Genomic DNA, 26,565 nt, shown 5'->3' with positions numbered 1-26,565 from the left:
TTCTGCTCTGCCTGAACTCATGCCCAAAGTTACAGTGTGTTGATAGTTGTTATTGGACAGTGTTGATGAGCACGCTGTGTTCTTGAAATAAAGCTTTGGTTTTTACAATAATATTCTACTCAAAACCTCTTTTCTTCTCATTGTTGAGTGCTATTTAAACCGCGTCGCCCAACTGCGCCCCCCCAAAAAAAATTTTCACCAGCCGCCACTGGTGCTCATGTGTTGTTGTTTTATTCTAAATGGAATAGATGCCATCTCTATTTAATGTATTCTCCTGTCAAAAGAAATGTGGAGGTATGAAGACAAACTGACAGAAAGAGACAGATTGTGCACGTGTGACACATGCAGCTGGAGATCGTTTTCAAAATCAAATGAATGTGTGTATTTTACTTAAATAATTGTCTCCCTCTGGTGGCCACAGTGGAGATCATCAGCAGCTGCTTTGTTTCACACGCAGATCCTCAACAGTCTGAAATAGATGTGGTTTATTCTCGATGCTAATCCATTGCTTTGCAAGGCTTTTATTCCCTCATATTTTTTTAACAGATACTGTTTATGGAAATGGATCTGAACGGGTTCAACATGTTAGAGGTATTAGATATGCATTATAAATGTCTTTATAACGCTGCAATCTAGACACTTACTGTAGCTATTTTGATGACTGTACGTACGTTTTTTATCCCTCGGTTTCCGTAATGAGATTTTTGTAAAATGCTTAATTGTTTAATAACGAATTACCCCTTATTAGATGTAATTGGAGCAGATTTTTTCTCCCTCAAAAAGCCAGACTGTGGGAGATCAAAAAACCTGTTTTAGCAGATGGCTACATTCCTTCATACTTATGTGTCATGCAGTCAGCCCCTCTCCAACACTGGTGTGTGTCTCTCATCCCAAAATCTGATGCAATCATAATTACATCATTGTAAATGTGTATGTAGGACATGAAGCAGACATGTGAGGATTGTTGAACATCTGTAATCTAAGAAGATATTGCACAACCCTGTATTATTGTAAGTATTTTTAATATCAAAAGTATTGTGCAGTTTCTATTTGTGGGTATCAAGGATATTAGTCCATATCGTTGAGTTTTTTTTCTGAAAAAAGTTATGGATGAAACTTGTCATACCACTTAGATTTAGAAATGTATGAACCAGAAGTGATCTTTGTAAAGACATATACGGCTGAGAATTAATGTCGTACAGGTAAAACTGTTTTGTGCGGTCACTTTAGCTTCAAGCTCGGGTCTCTCCTCAGTGTTGCCCGTGGCGACCACAAAGTACACAACCTTGGATGTTTCTGCAGAGGTGAATTACAAAGTGTCCGGAACGATGAACTGAGAAAACACACTAATGAGCCCTGAAGTGATGTGGTACGAGAGTCATGGGATGCGGTGTGTGTGTGTGTGTGCGTGTATGTTTGTGTGTGAGTGTGAGTATGACAGGCAGTGTATGTGTGAAGTGAACATAACCCACCAAACAGCTGGTGATAGTTGCCATGAGAACCAACAGGGGCAGATGGTGCCTGTACGACACTCTCTCACACACACAAAAACACACACACACACACACACGCTCACTCTGACTCCGGATGTGACTCATATCATGTTCATGGTTTTTCTTTGGTTTTGCGTGTTCTTCTTTGTCTCGATAGTGACGTTCTGTAATCTTCTTCCAGGCAATGAGGTCAAACACAAGTAAACAAGAGTTTAAACTCCAAAGAAAACAATCTGGAGCTCGGGCTCCGTCCATGAGCTTCTGTTTGGCTCCAACAGTGAAGGACGTGGTTCACTAGGGCAACAGGCACACACACACATACACACACACACACACACACACACACTCCCTCCCATACCTGATACTATTGAGTATGTTGTTTACAGCAACTACTAATATGTTTTTGTGAAATTTCAACATTTATGACTGAAAGATTTTGAAGAAGTTTTATGATATTGTTGATTTTGTACGGAAACCTCCTCTGGCAACGGTACATCTAGCGCCAAGTTCCTAAAAGGAGGAATCTGGTAATATGTTCCAAAAGTTTTGTCCATGTAGCCAAAGGCTGCTTGGTTCTTATGTAAAAACACATAAACACAAAACACATTTGCAACTTCTTTACGTCTGACAATGAGTCACCCAACATATACACTATTTGTAACTGTCTAAACCAATATATGCTAACAACAAGTGCCCATTTGATATTTTGAATTTCCAAGCGAACCATATATTTGAACCTGTTTTTAAAGGTTTTCATCTTCTGTAGAAATGAACGGGGCTGTAAGTATTGAGGGTTGGTTTTAGTCTTCTCGTGGAATTAGTTGAACATTTTAAAAACATCGCACGCCTTCAAGTATAGTTTAGGCCAATAAGAGGAAGTTACAAATAATGTATTGTCTTTAAACAGTTGTTGAAATTAAATGAAAAGGTGCGCTCTAACTATTAAAATACAAATATAAAAGATCATGTAACGTTCAATACAATGGAATAAATTGTGCAAAATAAATAAAGCAGTATGATAAACAAATTTAAACGGGAATTTAGCAGATGTATATAACACAGGATTATATTCTGTATTCATACAGAGACGTAGGCCGGCCTCGGGTTTCTCCGAGTGTGTTGTTGACTTTCTCTGAATCTTTAATTTAAAACCACCTTCACGTTTACTTTTATTCATCCACAGACGGCTTTTAATAGATAGGTTTCAGCACCATTTTGCTTCCCGTGACCGCCGTGAACACGGCTGTCGAGAAGAGAAAACATTTCACCGAAGCAGGAACGGTTTCTCACAGATTCACCTCGTCAGCCGGGTGAGGCTTCCTCAGTCGGTCTGCTCAGCCTCCAATCTGTCAAACACTTACGCTCCGTGCATCTTTGTTTTTCCCCGAAATGATATGCATATTGGTAACTAAGCCGCGGCACATAAAGACCATTGCATAATTCCGTATGCTTTTGATGGTTTTTTTCAAGGGAGTAGAGAACCGCGGCTGAGCCTCGGGGCTTTTGGCTCCAGAAGTGTGACAATTGATTTGGCCAAATGTACTAGGTCAGACTGTGGAGACACACTGAGGGAAAGACTCACAAGAAAGGGAGGGGAGCACGTGACACACACAAAAGGTGTTTTTATGGGGGGGTCACGTGTTGATTGAAAAGAGGATAACAAAAGAACAGTAGGAATGCACTCACATGTCCAGCCTGTATTTATTGTTTTCAACCCCCTCGCTTTGAGCCACAAAGTGAAAAATAAAACTTTTTTTTCTTCCTTTTCCCCGTTAGTCTCTCTCTTCTCAGGGAAAAAAACAACCTGCAAGCAACCAGAGGATTTACTTCCTTATCCCCGCGACCGCCCCACGACGGTACCGTTATGTGGTTGACCTTTGACCTCCCTGAATGCCGAAACAGACTTTGTCTGGAAATAATGAAACTATGAAAACTATAAACAGTAATGATGTTATTACATTTTTTATTGGATGTATTAATCGAGCAACTGCTAATAAAAAGACAGGAAACAAGTGGAGGGAGAGAAAGTTATGGCTATAGAAATATAGATATTGGTTATGAGATTCAGCGAAAGGTCCACGGCAAGATTATGTGTGGGCACCGTGGTTGTGTGTTTGTAAACACACCCACGGCATTCAGATGTTTATGCTTTTGATTAATGTACAGTATGATCCATGTGTGCTGCACTGATGTTATAACACGGATGTATCTCCAATATGTTTGTTTATTTTATGAATCTTGAGTAAAATCACTTTCTGTGACCCAGGTTACGGCAAAATATACTGTGTTCCCGTGTGTGTGTGTGTGTGTGTGTGTGTTTGTGTGTGTGTGTGTGATGAGGCAATGAGGACAAGGGCCGATGGGAGAGGCAGAGTTTGTAATTTCAGGCTTTGATGAGTGTGACGTCGTCCCAGCGTGAGTTTATGTTGTTGTTGTGTTCACGTGGAAAGTTGGAGGGACGGTGTGCACATGTGCATATCTTTTAATCACAAACATGTACATGTACACACGTGTATATACATATATGGAATACATATTCATAGTATGACCACTTCTACAAAGTATCACCATCACGCACTTTCAAAGAAAGACTTTCCTTGTGTCACACACATACACACACACACACACACATACACACACACACAACCTCACAGTGGGCTGCCATCTGTTCTCAGCAGTCAAGCTGTCTTGGCGGCCCCTCAGGCCTGGGACGAAATCAATGACTCTCCCTCTTTTTTCCCCTCGTACACTCTCACACACACAGCCAACAGACAGAGGTCGTAATCACTGGCACTAAACTAATGAAGTCACTTCTTTCGCAGCGCTCCAGGAAAGTGGAAAACATCCCTGAGCATCTTTTGACGGTGTATGTTAAAATGAAGTGATGCTTTGAAACAATCTGCCCCCCGAACTTCTGTGTTTTTGTCGATTTTGTGGCATTTGTGCAAGATGTTGTCAAAACAAATTTGTTTAAAATGTCTTATTCATAATTATTTTCCTGCTTTAACCTTTTTATTTTTGTGTTTCCTCAAGGCCCTTCTTGGCCAGATACATGGTTCATTTTTACTTTATTTTTATTTACTTGTATTTTGTATTATTATTATGCATTCTTACTTTTGAAGGTTGTATTTCTGTAAAAATACCCAAATAAAATATCAAGTATAAAAAAAAAAATCTTTAAAAAAAATCTTAATATGAGAAATGGACAAAATAAAGTGATACATTGCATTGCGCAAGACAATAAATAGCCTTTGTATTAAGCAAGTGGTAATACAAGAGATGGGAATCCTGTCCATACCCTTTTTTAAATACAATTGTATAATATCTTGCGACTGATAGTTGTTCAGGTCGTTGATGGGAAGAAATAACTTTAGTGTGAGGACAGGTGTCTTGGTGACACCTGCTCTACCATGAAATGGTCCACCTTCTTTCCATTTGGGGGAGAAGAGTTTTGGAACTGCTGTTCCCATAATGCTTTGGCCCCATTAGGAGGATGATGAATTAGCTGTAAGCTGGTTCGTGTGTGCGATGCACCCAATGACGTATGGAAAGCTGTCACGGAGTTACGAGGTTAGGAGGGAAGTTACCGTGTGTTTTGATTCGTTTGGAGACCAGACAGACTTGTGTGACCCCCTTTTTCAACTTACCTACTTACAGTCGATACCCTACTGTCATGTGATCAGGCCAGCAATGTGACAACTTTAAAAGTCGCATTGTGTTTATATTCCATGCGCTGATTTCGGGGACAAACTGTTCTCTGGGACTCTGCCTGGGGGCCTTTCTATGTCTTTGTCAGAACAATAGGATTGCTTGAAGAACTAGGTTGCTCCATTTGAAGCCCTCTGCTCTGCTCCTTCACAATGACCTCGATCGTTGGCAACGCCCAACTCGGTTTACAGGAGAAAAGTGACTTTTATTTACTTCTTTTAAGAAATACTGCAAAACCAGTGATCCTGTGAATTCCATCAACAATTACGTCTCATTTTGATAATGGAGATGAGTCTGCTATAGTGTCGAGGGGGGTATTTATCATAAAGTGAGTTCTCGGCGCTCCATTCATTTATTTATTTATTTATTTATTTATTTTCACGAACATAATGCAGACCCAAAAAAAATTTGGCTTTCATTTACCAAACAAATCCCTGTCACAGATTAAAGCGCAGAAGAAGGCTTTGAGAGCCACGCATGCAGAGTCAACCCTGATGAAGAGAGAACGAGTGGGATGAGACCAGAGAGAGAGAGAGAGAGTGTGTGTGTGTGTGTGTGTGTGTGTGTGTGTGTGTGTGTGTGTGTGTGTGTGTGTGTGTGTGTGTGTGTGTGTGTGTGCGTGATATCAAACGGTGAGCCTGAGTGGTTTTGATGTTATTGTCATATTGAAGAGAGTCCCACGTTTTGTACGACACTCTGCATGAACCCAGGGCTTAACACAGAGACACTTATACAGGCAATGAAATGCACACACACACACACACACAAGCTTCAATGACTAACAGAGTGTTTTGAAGTGTGTTTTGTTTTTTGTATTCATGGTAACTCCTGTTGTAAACGACAAAAGGCTGCGGAGCTGTGACACACGTGATTGGTGAGCTGGGCGGATTCCCACAGATCAAAAAAGCGCCGCTATGAAAAAAGGAGTTAATGTGGTGACTCCTAAATGTGTTGATTTTATCTTGGTAATTATATTTGCTCCCTCATAACGGCGCTGTTATCTCCCCGTAAAAAGATTAGGGGGCAGAGGAGAGGAGGAGGTGGAACGTCTGACTGGAATAATGTTGGTTCTGTGTAAAGACGGGAATCCCTGAGCAAATGCCACATCCCAAATGTTATGCCTCAGCAAACAAGAGGCTGTCACCTGTATACGAGCGGCATGTGGACTTTGGGCTCTCGGTGGGAACGTGTTGATGTTTAGTCAATGACGAGGGCGAAAAAAAGCTCGTCCTTTTTCTGTTCACGTTTTATCTGGTGTCCTTTTTTCCAATGTGTCTTTTTCCTTTTTTAGTGGTTAGTAACACTAGAAGAAAGCAATGCTCGTTCTTAATGAGCGGAGTCGACTGAATTAGAATAGACCTCCTTTAGATGAGACTGCAGAGGGATGTGGTGGCCACACAGTTGCCGGATTACCTTGAAGAATATTGGCGTCCGTTATTGACGCCACAGGCAAAAAAACGTCCAGAACACTGATGGCATGACATTTTTGATACGTCAATATAAGATTGATACAACTTAACAATACAACTTATTTTATTGCCATTAAAAACATTGTAAAAAACAAATGGCAGTGGCTTGAATATTTAAACGTGAGTATAATAATGAGGAAACACAAAAACAGGAAGAACCACAGAGAAAAACGAGACCAGATTAACCTTGACCGTCAAGACCTGACCTTGAAGCTGAATGTTATAGAAGTCAATACCCAGTGAAGAGGAAATAATGATTCCTGTTTAATGGCTGGCGTAATGTCTCTCATAATATGGACAGAGGTGAAGGAAGTAGATAATCAAAGCATTCAGGGTGCTACAGTGTCCTATCACCGGAGGATTCATTCTACATGGTGGGTCACGTTGGTGAGTCTGACCTGTACTCTAGTGCCAGTGTCCAGTGATGCTGCACACAATCATTGAATGGAGCTTTTTTGACTAAATAATAAAATACTGATTGTTTTAAACCTTTTCAAGTACTCCCTTTTTTATTTTGTTTATTAATTGCGATAAAAGTTTTCAAAGTAAGCCAAACGGGTCAACACAAACACTCAAACTGTCACGCCGGGATTAGGGTGGACCCAAATGCACGACTCAGGAGACAGATAATTCAAATAAAGATTCTTTACTGAAAGCGTCGTCAAGATCAGAACAGACAGAACTAGAATGGGCACTCGGTAGAGCGCATACCTTCGCATATCACAAGATTCGGCATTGAATTATGAACATGTTGGCATTAGTTGCATGCCAATTGGACAAAAATGTATCGTGCTAGGGTAAAAAAAAGATGTTGACCTTTCCATGACCTTGACCTTTGACCCGATTGATCCCAAAATCTAATCAAATGGTCCCCGGATAATAACCAATCATCCCACCAAATTGCATGAGATTCAAGAAGATTTTGACCTGTTCATGACCTTTGACCCGATCGATCCCAAACTCTAATCAACTGGTCCCCGGATAATAACCAATCATCCCACCAAATTTCATGCGATTCGGTTCAATACTTTTTGAGTTTTGTGAATAACACGCATACAAATAAATAAATAAACAAAACATAGTCAAGATGCAAAGGTAATAATCAAACTATGGAACGCTCGAGGGCTTTGTCTGAGAAACACAAGACAATCTAGCAGAGGACAAGTGGAAGTGAGGGAGCTAAATAGTGAGGGACTAATGAGGGGATGGGCTGCAGGTGAGAAGGGCGTGAGGACCAGGTGAAGGGAATGAGGGACTAACGAGGTGATCAGAGGCAGGTGAGGGGAGTTGGACTGACGAGATGGGAAGCAGGATCTGGAATGACATGATAGTTAGTGTGACAGGATGAAAACAACGACTACAAAAAGGAAGGCATGGAGCTAAACTGTTACACAAACAGTTGTCATAACCCCATTTACACTGTTCTGTATTTACACAGAATACGGGCCAAATTCATTTAAAGAATTTCCATTTTATTTGGAAAACTGTCGTTCCGGTTTTCTCTAATTCTTTCCAATGGAGGTGGTGAGCGCAAAGTGAGCGCGACCCATTGAACCCCAATGGCCACATTTATTGTAAATGCTCCAGCTTGAAATAAGTCAGTATTTCAAGATGCTCCCTTTCTACTCATCTTGTCTCGTGAACTGCTTCTTGTGTTTGTTTGCATTTATAATGTCGGAAACAACTTGCAGAAGTTTATACTTCGCTTTAGTGCTAATATATAATTTCAAAATGGTTCTCGAATTTATTCTCACTAGACTGTCACATTTATGTATATTGATAACAATGAACATTGTTTTCCCACTTGTTAGATTACTTTTACATGACATTAATACCAGAATGACCAGTCAAATTCTGGATTCTGGGTATATTTTTTGGGGGGGTTGTGTTCTAATAGTTAAATTCAGACTATTTATTCAGTGTAAATTGTAATTGTAATAGATTAAGGCAGAGATCCAACAGTAAATTATGAGTATTGCAGCTCTCCTCTGAAGCCCGTCTGGATGTGTCTGTAATGGGGAGTCAGCCATGAAAATAAAGCTGTGAACGAAAGCTCGCAGCTCATTACAGGCAAACTCATAAATGTGTTCATTAAAATTCATACCCTTGGTCCCAAGGACATAAACACCTAATTAAACGTCAACAGTTGGTAACGTTCGGCCTATAATTTCCCGAAAGGTTAAGAATCGCATGTTGAAATGAGACCAACCGAATGTGATCCAACATCCTTCACGCCGTGTTTGGAACTATTTGGATCCTTCTAATACGCTCTGCCTCTCACACCCTCCCTCCATCGTCTTTGTAATTCACATAATAACGATTCCCATCATCTAAATCCCCTCTGCCCTTTATGCCTTTCTCCGTCTCTTGTGCCATGTGATGGCTCCTCCCCCACCACCTCATCTTTCCCATTATCCTTTCACTCCCTCCATCACCATCTCTTCCCCTGTCTATTTCTGTACCACAGTTCATTCTCTTTCATTTCGGTTTCTCTCCATCCTCTCTCTTTCTTTCTCCTCGTCTCTCTGTTCAACAGTGCTCTTTGTGTTCTCTGTAATCCTCTTACTGTGGTGGTTTTTTAATCTCTTTTAAAAAGAGTCAAGTGGCCGGAGGACTTGTGATGGTCCTCGCAGCGCTCTCTCTTCATGGGTGACTGTGAGCTTGGGTTAAGAGTGTCTGGGCGGGATATTCTGCTCAAAGGAAGGCTCAATTTTTATGACTCCTTGGCCTCCATGTCACAGTAATAATGCATCCGGAATACAACCTGTCAATTTGACTTGTCAAGGTCGAGGCGACGTCTCTTTCCCTCACCCCTCCACATGGTTTTCCTCTTTTCATGTGCCGCACTGTCCGCACACCTGCTCCTCATCCTGTATCTTCCTCTTTTTTTGTATTCTATTCTACTAGAATGTGGACTTTTATGTTCTTCCAGTCTCCCCCCTCAAGGTCAAACCTAATAGAAACAGGTTGTCTACTATAATCCAGAATGACATATTGATCATAAACCGCAGACAGACATATAGATTGTCTTTAAAGTTAATCTCGAGGATGTCTCACTTTAATGTGCTTGAAAAAAAAGTAAATCCTGGCCTGGATGAAGTCAAATCATCTTTTGAATTGAGATTTCCGCCTGTTTTATTGGTGGAATTAACATTTTATGGATTTAACTGGTTGTGAAACTGCTACATTGTGTTGGTGGTCATTTGAGACCGACCTCTTCAGCAGAGTCTGCTTTGTGAGGTTTAGATTACGACTTCAGCCCTGTGACATAATAATAATGGATCAACTCCATGTGTATCGATCTATACATTGTGGGGGGGTTTCATAAAAGCACAAGTTTCTCAATGACGGGGTTTTGGTTTGTTTCGTGAGCATCTTGACAAAGCTGAACCTCTATCCTTCTTTCTGGACCTCATTACTCTCTCTCTCTTTCCTCACACACACACACACACACACACACACACACACTCTCAGAGTCCAGGCCGGGTTTCTGGACTTCATTAGTTTTCCAATTAGCTGCTGTCATCTGTCGACCTTGGTTACTCGGGGCAACCGTGACACCACAGCCAAGTCTCTGTCCTGATTTGTCTCACTGAGAACAGATGGACTTCCTGTTTTGTTTTTTTTCTCCAGGGGAAAGTTTAAATCTTCTTTTATTTCCCTTTAAAGTTAGACAACATGAGTTAGAGTTCACATACATCAAATACCTAAATGAGCGCTGTGCTAAAGATTACTCATGGACGTTGTTTGCGTCTCAATTAATTAGATATTTGTAAAGTTTGGGCGACTTAAACTACTCGGTGAGAGGACAATGCTCTGTCATTGTCTTCATGGCTTACAGGACCTGGAGCTGACCGTTGCACTGAGACGCAAAGTCCACATTTTACGTGAAGTCTATCACAAAATCACCTGTCAGAACAATGTCAACATAGCACATTTTTAACGTCATATGACCAAATGACAAATACTGACAGTTTTCGGGTCATGCCAGACTAAATCTCGAGCTTATTCCGAGTTATGCACATTATTATAGAAGAACCACAGGGCCCGAACAAATTGACAGGATGGTTTATGACCTTGTGGTGAACTGAGAGTCCGACAACTATATCCGCCTGTGCTGCTACGACTCTTGTGCAAAAATGTCACATTTTATTCATTGTTGTGCTGGTTTTTGATGGATAAACGTGGTGTAATAATGATACTCCACCCTCACAACATCTTTTTGTGAGAGCATTTTGCTTCCTAATTCTGTATTGACCAATGAAGAAGTAAAGTTTAAACTTAAAAGTGCTGAAAATGTAATATACAACACCAATAGGGCATGCAGGACATGACACGTTTAGATCTACGAACTGTAAGTTGAGCATTGGAAACTGAAATTTGGGAACCGCAATTTATTTGAGTTCAGTGATGTCATCGAGACCAGGAGGATGTGTTTTACAAGCAACGAACAAATAACAACATGGTTGTCAAGGGTGTGTGTGTTTTGATTTTGATGTTCTTATTCAAACACCTGTATGTGAATATGAAAGGTATTGTGTGGTTCAATGGTTTTTAATGTGTGGGAAACCCCATCCTGGAGTTTGAGGTGCGGCAAGCAATCACGCACACACACACACACACACATATACACACAGATACACACATCAGCCACCAAACTACTGTCTACACATTGTAAATAATCTATACAGACACCTCATATATGAGTATTTGAATGTAATTGCGTTACATTATCTAATTTGTTATGTACCTGTTTTGTCTGTGTTCCGTAAATAATAATAAAAAGACAATAACTTTAATGTGATTATGTTGTTTATTGCTCAGATGTTTGTGAACCTAAGAAAATCCCAGATTTGATCTGTCAGAATCCGTTTTGGTCAAACTTACCCTGTTTATTTAGTAGTTAAATTAGCTTTTAGTCCGTGTAAAACAAGTTTATATAAGATGGAACTTATTGCACGTGTGGCTCTTGACTGTAATTTGTAAAAAAATCATATTTATAGTTTATTTTTCAGTATTACTTTGATTTAATTAAATGTTGACACAACTGTCAGAAAACTTTATTACATAATTACAGGCTGGGGAGGAAACTTGATGTTGATTTATGTTGACGAAATGAACGTTGATTTGAAAGGAACGACGCCACAGGCACACTCGGGTTTACTGCTCGTCTCCTTCTGGCGGGGCCTGCTGCCGCCAGTCCAGACTCGCAGTCGTCATGCGTGTGTTCTTAAAGCAGTTTGTGAAAACCGTTTGGCTTCATTTGAGAGCACATCGGTTCCCAAAGGGAGCTTCGGTCTGTGGGAAATCCATCAGCTGTTTAGTTTTTCCTGGTAAATGAGTCTAAATAATCAGTTCCGAGTGCAGACACACACACACACAAATGCGTACACAAAAAACTGTAAATCCACCTGCACTTCTTTATATTTTTCTTCTTCTGCCAAGCCCGCGGCTTCTGTTTGATTGGCCAGAGCACAACATGTTTATTTCCATCAATATGTTTACATGCCTGCTTTCTGTATTGATCTGATTCATCCTACGTTTTTTTGTGATGTGTTTTGAGGTTTTATTAAAAGGGGTTTCGTGTGCATTTGGACCACAAGCCAAGCTTTCGGTCTTTTGACGTCTAACGAGAGGTAACGACATTGTTATGATGACATTGAGTAGGGCACACTGGTGATTTGTCATTCACATGTGTAATGCACTTCTCTCTCGCTTTAGACCCAAGAATGCAGAGCCTTCTTTTCTCCATATTTCCAAAAAAGGTTTTAAATGTCAAATTCGTTTTGCTCATTTGTGATAATTGGAGGGAATGTGGAGAAGATCTGGGGAGCGATAACAGAAGGTAACAGCATGAAATCAAATGACAGCTCTCTCTCTCTCTCTTCCCCCCCCCCCCCTTAACCCCAGGGCACTGCCATCTGGCCATGCCACCACTCTGCCAGTCACACACACACACACACACACACACATAGATGTCATATGCGTGCCCATTCATTTCTTGTGTGTATGTGTCCTTACGTATTATATGTTATCTTATATAAGTCCACAATCTCCAAGATCTCAAAGCATGCCTTTAAATTCACGTTGCCTCGGGTTTGTTTCATCCACCAAACCAAAGAGTCGGCTCTGTCTTTAATCACAGAAGTATGTCCGTGTATCGCGTTACTGCTTCTCTATCAGCGCAAAACAGACCTAATTACCGGGCTGCAGCCCAGACTACAGCGCCATTGTAGTCTGTGTGTGTGTGTGTGTGTGTGTGTGTGTGTGTGTGTGTGTGTGTGTGTGTGTGTGTGTGTGTGTGTGTGTGTGTGTGTGTGTGTGTGTGTGTGTGTAACTGAATTTCGAAACCAGAGTACATTATTTTTAATGTGTGCCACTGGCCCCCAAAGCACTGAACCACTGCTCTTTTCCCATCAGTGATAGAGGGCCCTGGTGCGTGTGCGTGTGTGTTTACTTTTTCTTTTTTAACTGACCGGGTCATAATTCCCTCTGTAATATCTATTTTAAAGTGCTCTCCAAGTTAACTTTGTGAAATCAATGTGAGGCTCATTTATTGTAATAGAGTAAAAGCAGTGACGAGACAGTCAGTGACGTCAGGACTCAGGACTCACATGAATTATTCACCTCTTTGCCGCTGTGCACATACAACGCATCATGTACAGTTTACGGATTTAAAGAGCAAAAACACGAACAGGAAGGCTCCGTTGACACCACACAGAGGTTTGTCCTGTGTCTCCGAAACTAGGGAGAAGGCTGATTATGTCACATCAAACAACCACCTGTGAGGTCAGATGATGAATTACATATCTATTAATGTGGCTCTAATACTGTAACACCCTGTTCTGTTTCTCCTGTGTTCGTGTCTCCTATGTCTCCTCTGTGTCTTCTCTGTCTTGATTGTTTAATTCCCTGCACCTGCCCTCAGCCACTCTTGTCTCGTTACTGTCTGATGTCGTACACCTGTGTTTCCCCCCTATATATTGTGTCAGTCTTTCCCTTGTCTGCTGTCGGATTGTCGTCTCTAGTTCCGTGTCCTTTTCCCGTCGTCCTGTCTGTGTTCCTGGTTCTGCCTGTTGACCCTGCCTGCCCCGTTTGGACCTTGTTTTTTAGTAAACTGTTTTGCCTCATTAAAGAGTGCTTTTTTTGTTATTTATATTGCGTCCAGCCTGTCACTCTGCGCCTGAGCCTCACCCCGTCACAAGAACCTGACAAATATGGCTCTTCACACTATTTGGAGCAGGATTTGCTGCCAACTGATGACACAAATCCCCAAGTTTATCTGCACTGCTTTTTTACGCAGCATAACTACATGATTTTGTGTGTGTTCTTGCATCTAATCAAGAGTGACAGCAAATCCAGCAGATGCAAAATGAGGACGCTCGGGAGAAATGCAAAAGAGTTTCTGAGCTCCTGTTTTGGCCCCTTTGTGCCCGGCGGAGGAAAAGGACAGAGGAGAAGGTTGTTGAACGACAGAACCACCTTTGAAGTTCGCTGATGAATTACAGAGCTGCTGTCAAGGCTCCACTGAGAGCTCTCTATTCACGCCACACTCCTGAGTCCTCCTCCAGCTTCATTTAGAGCAATATTTGTCCTGGTTTAGTTTGCATGTGTAGTCTATTCACACGCTCTGTCGGTTGGACGCGTTGACCACGGCGTGAGAGAAATATAAGTAAAGGTAGTGATTCAAAATGTTAAAAGTATCACTGTCGTTTTCCAACAAACCACCAACGGCGGGGGAAACAGATGGTTTACACGAACATGCCAGCGACTTCAATAAAGAGTGATGGATTTCAGATCTTCTGAAGACCCCGGACTTCTTCTCCCTCGTGCTCATCAGAGCGGCTTTCATTCATTTCACAAGACTTTGGGCTTATTTTCCAGAAGCTGTGACAGCTTGACGAGTGTTAATAACTCTGATTTACCAGGAGGAATACTTCATGCTGACTGATTACTGCTAGGATGGTAGGCTTCAGGCAGACATCACTCAAGTTAAAAAAAAAAAAACCTTTTTACTTGAGTGATCTAACTGGAATTTGATCCTCTGCTGATGGTTTCAGCCTGTTTGTCAAGTTTCAACTGTCGCTTCCTTTCATCATGGGCATTTCACTCTGTCTAGCTGTCACTATTTGACACTTTTTCAATGCTACTTCGATGAAGAACACCTCCTAAGATCTCTGTTGACATTCTCGGGGTGTGGTTGAAAGCTGAAAAAAAGATTCAACGTGGAATTTGAGTTTCAATTTCTTGGAGCACATACCAATCCCCAACATTTTAGAAGAACTTTTAATTTTCTCAAAAAATGTTACTCACACATGTATATTTAAAATGATACAGGCACAATGTTCAAACATGTATTCAAGCATGTGCAGAATATTCACTTCAAAGGAAGGAAAAGATGAAGGAGTTGCAGCTGTGTGTTCTACCTGAAACTGTACTTCATTCTTCAGGTAATTACTCTAAAACTCAGGTGCATGATGTCAGAGTTCAAACCAAAGAGACTACGCCTTAAGTTAATTGGCAACAAATATTTCTTTTATAGAAATAATCAAGAGACTAAAAGGTTAGGTCATACTTGGCTCTGGCCTCACTGAATATATTGTTTGTAATCTAACTTTCCACGACTGTCTAATGATGGTTTGCTGTCACGATATGTTGCATAATTACAGTTTTGTGTTTTCTGTGTTATTCTCTCTGCCTGTGTATTTGCCTCCATGTTTCTCAGTAGCATTCAGTGCGTTAGGCGTAGCAGGAGCAGTAAACATCACTGTTTTGTTTCGTTTTTTGTATATGAATGATAAACTACTTGATTTGTGAACTCAAATACGGAACATAAAAGGACATAGTGAGTCGGCATCACTCTAATAGCTGCATACTGTACAGCACATACAAATACATATCTCTTAAAGGGTACAAATGCAAAATATTTATATCCTTTAAAGAAAGCAAGCTTGAACAGCCGGCGCTTCGTTTTGCGATCAGATCATCGGACATTTAAAGTTACAGCTGGCAGAAAATCACATTTTCCGCCATTTGCTTTCAATTCAAAACGACACCGGACATCTCCGACTTTCACCTGCACCCATTGGGACGCCACGTGTTTCCCACCGCCTACAACCAGCCAGCTAATCATTTTAAAACTGGAACAACCTGTCTGAGCATCTTTGGCTCTTGAAACTCACCTTATAGGCTTCTTTTAACGTAATTACTTCTTAAGTGCCGTTGTCGACGCTTCCTTGGAAGTGAGATGTGAGCCGGTGGGAAGAGAACGAGAATCTGGGCCCAGTGCGGCCTTAATAGATCTAAAACATCAATGGCTACGCATGCACTTCAGTAATTCATGTCCACATTGTGTGAGGCGGGACAGTCAGAAGTTAATTTGTTCAAAGACTTTCTACATTTTACTGGAAAAACCAGAAGAGGACTGTCGAACCTTCGGTTCAGTTATCCGTCGAATCTAAAAGGCATGAAAGCAACATCAATGCTTTCATTACTCACCCAAACCGGACCTGACGGGCTGAGACAGCATTGCAGTCCATTCTCTGTTTTGTTTTAGGATTAGTTATCTCTCTTAACATATATTGATGTCGGCAATGAATCGGCACAGTAAAGGTTTGTCCACGCGGCGGACATCCGATGTGCAGCTTCGTGGCTTTTGATGCAAACTTTTGTTTGTGCGTTTTTGGATGTTTTCACTTCCCAGAGTCAAAAAGTAGCAAATGCTACATGCTTGTATTGTTAATCCTCCCGTCCTACTCTAACTATTCTCTTTGGTCATGGCAGATAACTCATCTCATAATGTCTGCATTTTTTACACCAGAAATAATCCCAATTAAATGATTGTAACGTCATGAGCAAATTGTTCAGATGAAGGCATTAGGGCCGGTTGGAGAACCTTCATTTTATAATATTGAAGCTATTGGATTGTTTGTTTTTTCTAAATTAAATAAGTCTGTAACACAGTATTACAATCTTTGTGTATCGCAATTTGAAGTTGAATACCTGAAATAAAATGTAATTAATAAATGAGAATCCCTGCTTACATTACATTACATGTCATTTAGCTGATGCTAAATCCTGTTACATTCATACACCGTAGACACAGCTACAAGGAGCAATTCAGGGTTAAGTGCCTTGCTCAAGGACACATCGTCTAGGGCGGGGATTGAAACGCCAACCCCCTGATTGGAAGACGGACCTGCTAACCACTGACACACAGTCGCCAGTGCTTAAAGTCATTATTCTATCAATTCGAGATCATTTAATTTTGGCACAGTTCTTGCATGGCTGCTTGTGTTTTAACTATTTTTTATAATTCATATATTTTGGTATCAGTACAGCAAGTGAAGTACTGTATTGGAAATATTATTAAAACATTTTAAATGATATCCATCCCTATACTGAAAGCAAATAAAGATGGGAAATGCTACAAAATAGGAACAACAACAACAGGCAAAGATACTGAATCCCAGATGACGAAATGCATCCCACAATATCACGAGCCGGCCTTCACAGATCCATTATCCACTGCATCGAGATGTTCCATTAGATTTTAATATCGGAGAGAAATGTGTAATAAAAGAAAAAATGATGAATGTCTGGATTAAGAGAGGACGTAATTCAATTCAATTCAGTTTATTTGTATAGCCCAATTTCACAAATTACAAATTTGTCTCGGAGTGCTTTACAATCTGTACACATAGACATCCCTGCCCCAAAACCTCACATCGGACCAGGAAAAACTCCCAAATAACCCTTCAGGGGGAAAAAAAGGGAAGACAGGAAGTAATAAACTGTGAAAGACAGTGACAGCATGTAAGAAGCCGGAGAGGCGGATTGTGGTGATGCCACATTTCCCTGAGGGCGATGGAGGGGGGGACACAGGGTCCAGGAGAGGACCGCTCAGCCCGGTGCACCTGAGACTGCGTGGAGTGCACTCGGAGATGATGAACACGCTTGCGGGCGATAATCTACAAACTGCATGTGCGGGCAGTGAAGCGGAGCGCATGTGAGCCTGATGGTCGCGCATGCAGAGCCGAGTTCTCCGGAGACGAAGGAGAAGCTGATGATGAATGTGGACTTTCTGTGGGAATGTGTGCGTGAAAGAGAAATGTAGAAGAGGGGGGAAATGAGGATCGAGAGTCCTCCCACACACTTCCTGCTTGAAGGAGGTGGCAAAGCATACGGTGTAATGCACTTCATGCAGAGCCAATCTTTTTTATTTCATTATAATACATTTATTTAGTTGGCTATCATTCTACACACCAGGAAAAAAAACACTTTAAAAAAAAAATGTTGCACATTTATTTAAAGCCCCCAAAACCACAGTACACACACACACAGGTGAGTTTAATTATTTTAAAGGACTGGAGCTCTTCTGTTCGTGTGAGTGTCACAATGTGTTTCATTGATGTCTTTCTCTCTAGCTTAGTTGCATATGGGACAAATGACCGGTTTATGAATATTATTGGTGCGTGGGCTCCTGTGACATCACACAGTGCCCAGCAGACGATGCCCACCTTCAACCTAGAAAGGGTCACAACGTCCTGTTTGTTTTTGTTTTCCTTGAGACACCTGTCCAACTGGAGAGGGGTCCACTTTTGGCAAACAGATCTATTTTGCCGCCGGGGCTTTTGGCCTGTCATTGCTTTTCTTGCAATGAAAATTCATTGTCATGAAATAATTATTTTCAAGTGATTGGACATTCTTGCGTATACAAGGTCCCAAGATAACCCAAGCCATGAAATCTTTTCCATTTCCTGGAGAGCAGTGTGCTCTGTTTATTGTGAATTTTGTAACCGCCTTTTTGGAGTCGTCCATACAGCAAGAAGGTTTGTGAAAAAGGAGGGCGGAACCTGTCGAAAGAACGGGAACATTATATTTAAACAGCGTATTTTCTAAGCAGGTAGTTTTGTTTTCTAACCATAACCAATTTCTTCATAACGGGCTGATATGAAACATATTTGTTGTTCAAAAACATCAAAATTGAAAGTAGAGTGGTTTTCAGAAACTTACAATTGCCCCAAAAAGATTATGACAACTGGGTTGCACATCTAGATTTATTATATTGTTAATGAAGGAGTAAAGAAACATAAATATTGAACTTTGTGTCTTGTGATAAGGTGTTTGTCACCTGCAGCGATGTACTTGTAATAAATAAACTGTAATACTTTGTCTTTGTTCATGTTAGAGCACACCAACTGATGTAGCCGCTTTCCCAAAACATGCATGAATAATTTCACCATTATAAAGTTTCTCCCGAAAAAAGATGTCATCTGTCATGTGTGCCAGTAACTTAGAGACAGAAAGAGCCAAAATGTTTCCTCACATGGAGACGTTGTTCTTTCTGATGTAACCTGAGAAAATGTGATTTTAAAAAAACCTCCACAACGTTAGCAACCACAAAAACATTGTCAGATATTTAGTGTTCAGCGATTGACCAAATATAAGCTCCAGGCAGTAGTCTTTGTGCGTGTGCGTCACAGACACGTCCTCTTGTGTAACAGTCCTCTGCCTTTTCACTAAAACACCCTCAGGAAATAGCTTCGTGGATAAATAGGACCGTTAAAAAAAAAAATTTGTTTGGAAATCTTTACAAATAGCCCTCAGCATACAAACATAAAGGTGTACGCCAAGTTGCCAGAGCAACTCTGTATACATCTATATAAATATATAAACACACATAGACCTGTATAGTGTGTTGCACTCAGACTCTCGTGTGTGTTTAATCCTTTAAGAGATAAATCCTGTTCATGTCCCGTCCATATGGGTTTTCACTCATCTTCTCAATGTCCGGGAATTTCTACGGACAAAAGGCTATACAGAGAGCATGTTGATCACTGTCATCATCTAGTGTCACATTTCTTCACACTGCTCAGTGGATATTTTGCTCCTCCGCCATATGTTCCTACATTTCCCATTGCAACTCTGCATTTCTGTGATACTGAGTCATTTTGACAGTCAGTAAAATGCATGTTAGCTCTTTGAGGCAACTGGCCAGATCATCTGGTTCAGTCAATCCGGTTTTTGAAAAATCAAATACTGTATGTGTGTTGGTGTGTGTGTGTGTGTGTGGTGTGTGTGTGTGTGTGTGTGTGTGGGTGTGTGCAAAAAGAGCCGTTTTATTGCAATATGAACACACATTAAACAAGTAGCACACATCGTAAAAGCCACCTGTCATTTAAAAAAAGAAGTGTAACACCACCAACATAAAAGAGTAAACATGCAGCAGAAGACACATGTTGAACTTCAGTACATTCATTCCCTCTCCGATCTCATCCCTAAGAGGGTTATTTGGGGGTAGAATACTCTCTGGGAATCTCTGATGGGGAATGTAAAGTACGCTTATTAATCTCTCCGTCTTTCATTCCCTCGGGGCACAAGAGGACTTTCAGGAATGAAGAAATTCCTCTGATATCTTCTTTTGTAAATCCTGAACTGAAAAACACAAGGCTTGAACGAGACAGTTCAAGGCTAAACATGGCGTACAGTGTGAAACTTATTCCTCTGAAAACTCTCTGTGGAATTGGTGAATATTAAAAATGTTCATTGAAAAACTAGGGCATTAATTTTCCTTTAATTAAAAGAGGTACAAAAACCAGTATGAATTGTCTCGGTGGACATAACATTTTCTGAATATTACTTTATTAACTCCAATATGGCAACATGACTACTTCAATGTCCTCCCACTAAAATACCCCAAATAACCCCTACACTACGAGAAAAAAAAGAAATAATCACCATCTCCGTTCATAAATAAATTAAACTGGATGTGAAATGACAGCGAAGCAGCCCCCTCCTCATCAGAGAGTCCACCCATGCTGCAGCTCCCTAAGGCGGCTCAGAAAGGGACATCAGGTCCCGTCTGGCTCCGGCGGCCACCCCGTGGTGCCCCCCCCTTTCCACGGGACGGCGGCCCAGGATGGATCGAGTTGTCTCCTCGCTACCCGGCGACTCCGTTCACCTTGTCCTGTCTGCCCGGAGGTGAAATTGGGTCCTGACACATCTCGTGGTGCCGTCTGTGTGGATTCATGGTGCCGTGGCCAAAACTCAACACGGGGATGGCCCGAAACAATCGAAAAGTGAGATTGCACCTGACTGCGGGGTGTCTGCGGTGTGCTGACCAAGAAGAGGGATGTGTGTGGTGTGTGGGGGGGCTGGATGTGAGGCGTCAGACCGTCAAACATATTCCCCTCACCAGGCACGTGCACAGACATTTTGGGGGGCAGATGCTCAAACCCAAAAAAAGGGCACCCATTGCCAAAAAAATTCTGACAGAGTTGAAGCATAAGCAGCAATACACTGATGATGCTGTCCTCGACCTGCGTCTCCTCTGGGCAGCATCAGACCACTAGCTTACATTTTCTTTATGAATAAAGATGAATTATTATATGGCAACAACAGCACAAGCGTTCTGATTGGCTAATGGGTCGTCATGCCAGCCACTATCGTTCTCCTCGCCGGTCTGATACGGATCCGTATTGCCCTCTGACCTCATTTTCAAAATGAGCGATATTGATCGTCTTTAACAGCCAAGAGGAAAATCAGAAGCAGCGAAAATTTGTTATTGAAAGTGATGAAGACTGGAGAGTATAATTTGAATCACTTGTGTTGTTACTTTACTGTAAATTAAAATTTATTTTAGCCGAGCCGTGTTGTTCGTTTTCTACAAGATTGATCGTTGTAAGACTGGAACAGACAAAACTAGAATGGGCACTCGGTAGAGCGCATACCTTCGCATATCACAAGATTGGGCATTGAATTATGAACATTTTGGCATTAGTTGCATGCCAATTGGATAAAAATTAACCGTCCTATGGTAAAAAGAAGATTTTGACCTTTCCATGACCTTGACCTTTGACCCCAAAATCTAATCAAATGGTCCCCGGATAATAACCAATCATCCCACCAAATTTCATGTGATTCAAGAAGATGTTGACCTTTTCATGACCTTGACCTTTGACCCGATCGATCCCAAAATCTAATCAAATGGTCCCCGGATAATAATCAATCATCCCACCAAATTTCATGCGATTCGGTTCAATACTTTTTGAGTTCTGTGAAAGATTTTGACCTGTTCATGACCTTTGACCTTGACCTTTGACCCGATCGATCCCAAAATCTAATCAACTGGTCCCCGGATAATAAACAATCATCCCACCAAATTTCATGCAATTCGGTTCAATACTTTTTGAGTTTTGCGAATAACACGCATACAAATAAATAAATACATGGCGATCAAAACATAACCTTCCGGCATTTTCAATGCGAAGGTAATGAGGCACAAAGGATAGCATGACACCGAGAGCTAGCTTGTGAGTGTCACGGAGCATGTCGGAGCGAAATTCTCCCAATAACTCAAATAAATGCCCCGTCGGATATCAAATCACATTTGTGGGGAGTTGATGACAGAGAGAGTAACTTTTATTCTTAAATACTGAAGAATGAAAAAAATGTGTCTCCAGCAAAAAGGTCACTTTTCTCATCCAGGGCAAAGGGGAGGAGCTTGAGCACCACTAGGACTCTATCTGCCCCTCACCCACTTCTCTGTGACAGCAGAGAGAAGTCCACTTCATCTGACCTCAATTCGGGTGCGACTGAGTGCATTTCACGATTCTCACCATGACCTCGTGGCCTCTGTGGGGTGAAACTGGCATTTTACATCCCACCCTGCTATGACATCTCTCAAATGTGAGGATTCTCTGTGGGGTTTTTTGTCAGGTTTCGTAAAAAACAACAAGTGGGTTGACTTCCTTCCCCTTCGGTCATTTCCCCCGACGGCCTCCATGCAAATATGCCGACGAAGACAAAGATGAAGTTGGTGACCGGCTGCCGCGGAAAACCCACTCCGCCTCGGCGAGCGGCTGAAAGTGTGTCACGCATTAAAAAGCTATGCGTGCCGAGTGGGCGTGGACCGGTGCTGAAGTACGTCAATCGTTTGACGGCCGTCGCAGCGGGAAAGAAAAGGACGCTTTGTTTGACGTCAGGCGGTTTCCCATCCGGCCGGAAGCCGCATGAAAAGATCCAGAAAGACACATTCACTGATCGTAGAAGAAACAACGGGGCACTGACTCAACACTGAACAAGTTGTAGCCTCCTTCTCATTCCTCATTCTTCTTGTGTTCTTCTTTGCTCTCTCGTGACTCATGGACAAACAGGATTATGAGCAGTCAGAGTGCCATTGTTGGGCTCTTGTGCACCAAATGCTGCGTTCCACTCTGGGTGTTGCTACCTCCAAAGCTGCCCAGGTTTCTCCGTATCCTCTGAGGCTCATCCTCACGCAATTCACTTCATCCTATCGGTGTTATTACCTTCGCATTGAAAATGCAGAAGGTTATGTTTTGATCGCCGTGTATTTATTTATTTATTTATTTATTTGTATGCGTGTTACTCGCAAAACTAAAAAAGTATTACACCGAATCGCATGAAATTTGGTGGGATGATTGGTTATTATCCAGGCACCATTTGATTCGATTTTGTGATTGATCGGGTCAAAGGTCAAGGTCATGAAAAGGTCAAAATCTTATTTTTACCATAGCGCGGTCAATTTTTATCCAATTGGCATGCAACTAATGCCAAAATGTTCATAATTCAATGCCCGATCTTGTGATATGCGAAGGTATGCGCTCTACCGAGTGCCCGTTCTCGTTTAATTAATGGGTCGTGGTTGAAATTGCCGCGTGGAGTTGATTCATTCCGGCGGGAATTTAGATTTAATCGTAGAACGCCGTGATCTTTTCGCAATTGTGTTCGGAAGGAAATGTATAATTCAATACGAATCCGAATCTTGTTTTGTTGTAAAAAGTGGTGCCGAGTTCGTAGGAGATAAGCCGTTGGCCCCGCGGAGCAGGGGGCTCGGTCTTCAGCGGCCCCTGGTGGAGCTTCTGTTCGGCAAAGCCGCTCCGGACGGGATTTAAACATGAAGAATTGGCCTCATTAGGATTCATGGAAGTAGAATTGATGTCAAGGAACTTAATGTAATGGAACTTTCAACCGTTAACTAATTCTTAGATTTTTTTGGTCAATGCGACTAATGATAGTAATAAAGTAAATATTTATTTATTATATATACATTTCCGTACATTGCAGGTGGGTTTTTCAAGTAAGGTGCCACCGCAGTAATGGCGTCTTTTCTACTTCTGCCCTTGTTTGGGGTTTATCGCCTGGTAGTAAACATCGACCATAAATAGACTCCAGCGTTCACATCCGCACAAATAACTCAACGCACAAAATGAATCATCAGACGACACGCGAGTTATCGTACATAGTTTTGTTAACACTAAATTCTTCTTGTCCATGTGTGTTTAGTTCAACTGTATTGTGATAGAAATAGAGTAAATGTATCATTACTTATTTTCATCCTTGCTAGTAGTACGTATCTATGAGGGACCCTCAGCGGTCCAGACTGAAATATCTAAACAATATACACTACCGTTCAAAAGTTTGGGAAATGTCTTTATTTTTCAAAGAAAAGCACTGTTTTTTCAATAAAGATAACATTAATCAAAAATACACACTATACATTGTTAATGTGTTAAATGACTATTCTAGGTGGAAACGTCTGGTTTCTCATGAAATATCTCCATAGGTGTATAGAGGCCCATTTCCATCAACTATCACTCCAGTGTTCTAATGGTACATTGTGTTTGCTAATCGCCTTAGAAAACTAATATCTGATTAGAAAACCCTTGTGCAATTATGTTAGCACAGCTGAAAACAGTTATGCTGGTGATATAAGCTATACAACTGGCCTTCCTTTGAGCTTGAAGTTTGAAGAACAAAATTAATACTTCAAATATTAATCATTATTTCTAACCTTGTCAATGTCTTGACTATATTTTCTATTCAATTTTCAATTCATTTGATAAATAAAAGTGAGTTTTCATGGAAGACACAAAATTGTCTGGATGACCCCAAACTTTTGAACGGTAGTGTATGTGTGTGTGTGTTTCTGTGTGTGTGAGTGTGTGTCTTTCCACACATCCGTCTGCGTATGTGCGTTGTGTGTGTTTCTACCGTCAGCGCTATGAGGCCAGTGGACATCTGCTTGGCCCGTGTTTGCAATCCCAAGTAGCCGGAGCCTAACAGCTACATAACGAGAGTACAAAGCAGCTGGTGTTGTTGTGCGAGTGCGTACTTTCCTTCAAATGTGGACACAAAGCAGTCATTAGGTGCATGTGTTTGTGTGTGTGTGTGTGTGTGTGTGTGTGAGTGTGTTTAGAAGATAATCAGGGCACAAAGGAGCCTTTATAAACACAACGATATGATCGTGTGTGTGTGTGTTTGAGAAAAAGTGTGTTTTTTTGTAATGTCTGTGCAAACCAGCCATTTGAATGCAGTGTGTGTTTCAGCCGTGTGTGTATCCATGGGTGCAGTTGTCAGTGGTCAGTGAGGGTGGTTATATGCATGCTTTTGTGTGTTCCTATGTAAGTGTGTGTGTGTGTGTGTGTGTGTGTGTGTGTGTGTGTGTGTGTGTGTGTGTGTGTGTGTGTGTGTGTGTGTGTGTGTGTGTGTGTGTGTGTGTGTGTGTGTGTGTGTGTGTGTGTGTGTGTGTGTGTGTGTGTGTTTGTGTGTGTGTGTGTCTCAGGACTCGGCGTCTCATTCACAAATAGTTTCCAACATTGGTCAATAGCAGTTGCTTGGATGCCGGTCAAGTTTGTGTGCCAGTGGACCCTCTCTCCCTCTCTCTCCCTCTCTTTCCTCTCCCTCTCTCTCACACTAACTCACACACACACTAGCACACTTACACACCAGCAGCTCAGGCTGAAGGTGACTGTGTTCATGTAGAAATCTCAGTATTGGATTTATTGCTAAAGCAAAAGTTCTCAATAATTGTGTGTGTGTGTGTGTGTGTATTTCCATCTATGTATTTTGTGTGATTGCAATTCAAATCCAGCTCCTCGGTGTGAGGCGAGTGTGTGTGAGTTGTGTCTGTTTCATAACATCCTTCAGCTCCTGCTCTTCAGCTCCCGATAGACCAACTTTCTATTCCAGCAATGAATGTGCATTGGATTTTGCAATATCTCATAGTTGAGGGATATTGGTGTTCAACCATTTATCCCCCGCAACTACCTGGACTGTTAAAATGTAGTTATTTGAAAAAAAGGTTGTGTGTTCTAATGCAAGTTCACCACACTATAAAGGAAGCATCAAATAATCCACATTAAAAGACTTTTGAAAACCACACGGTTGCCACTCAAGATGTATTACCATCACACCATTACTCACAGAACTAATTAAGTTTAAGATTTAACAAAATAAAGTTCTACATTTCTTCCATAAACACAGGATATTGAATATTATTCAAATTCAGCCTATGAATCCCATTCCCTCCTCCCTGTGTGACCTTCCTGGAGCCAGTTTATTAACGTTGGCCGTTTGTTTGCGTCAATGGAAAGAGGCGAATGAGCGTGGAGGTGGAAACGGACACCGTCGGTTCGCCTACTGTCTGTCACGGCGGGTTGTAGCTGCAGCTCACGAGCATCGTCTTAACAACGGAATTAATCGCTCGTTGCCGTGAGAGCTGAGAGCTTATTTAGGACCTCTCACAATAGCACGAGGGTCTCAGGTGTCAGAGTGTGCGTTTGCATCCTTTCCCGAGCGACTCTGCTTACCTGTGTATTCACGCTTTGCCTTGTGGGCGTGTTTGCGTGTGATGGACATGTTGAATAGGATCTGAGTGACATCGATCTGAAACGTGACTCATATACCGTTAAGGTCACTGCGGTCCGATTTGACGAAGACAAAGACTCTCGGCCACAGAGCTCCAACGTCACTGAAAAGTATCTATTAAAATGACTCCTTGTGTAGTAGATGGCTCCTTGAACAGTAGATGACTCCTTGTGTAGTAGATGACTCCTTGTGCAGTAGATGACTCCTTGTGTAGTAGATGACTC

Source organism: Pseudoliparis swirei, chromosome 19 (genome assembly GCF_029220125.1).
Source record: "Pseudoliparis swirei isolate HS2019 ecotype Mariana Trench chromosome 19, NWPU_hadal_v1, whole genome shotgun sequence".
Lineage (NCBI taxonomy): Eukaryota > Metazoa > Chordata > Actinopteri > Perciformes > Liparidae > Pseudoliparis > Pseudoliparis swirei.
Note: the sequence above shows the minus strand (reverse complement) of the source record.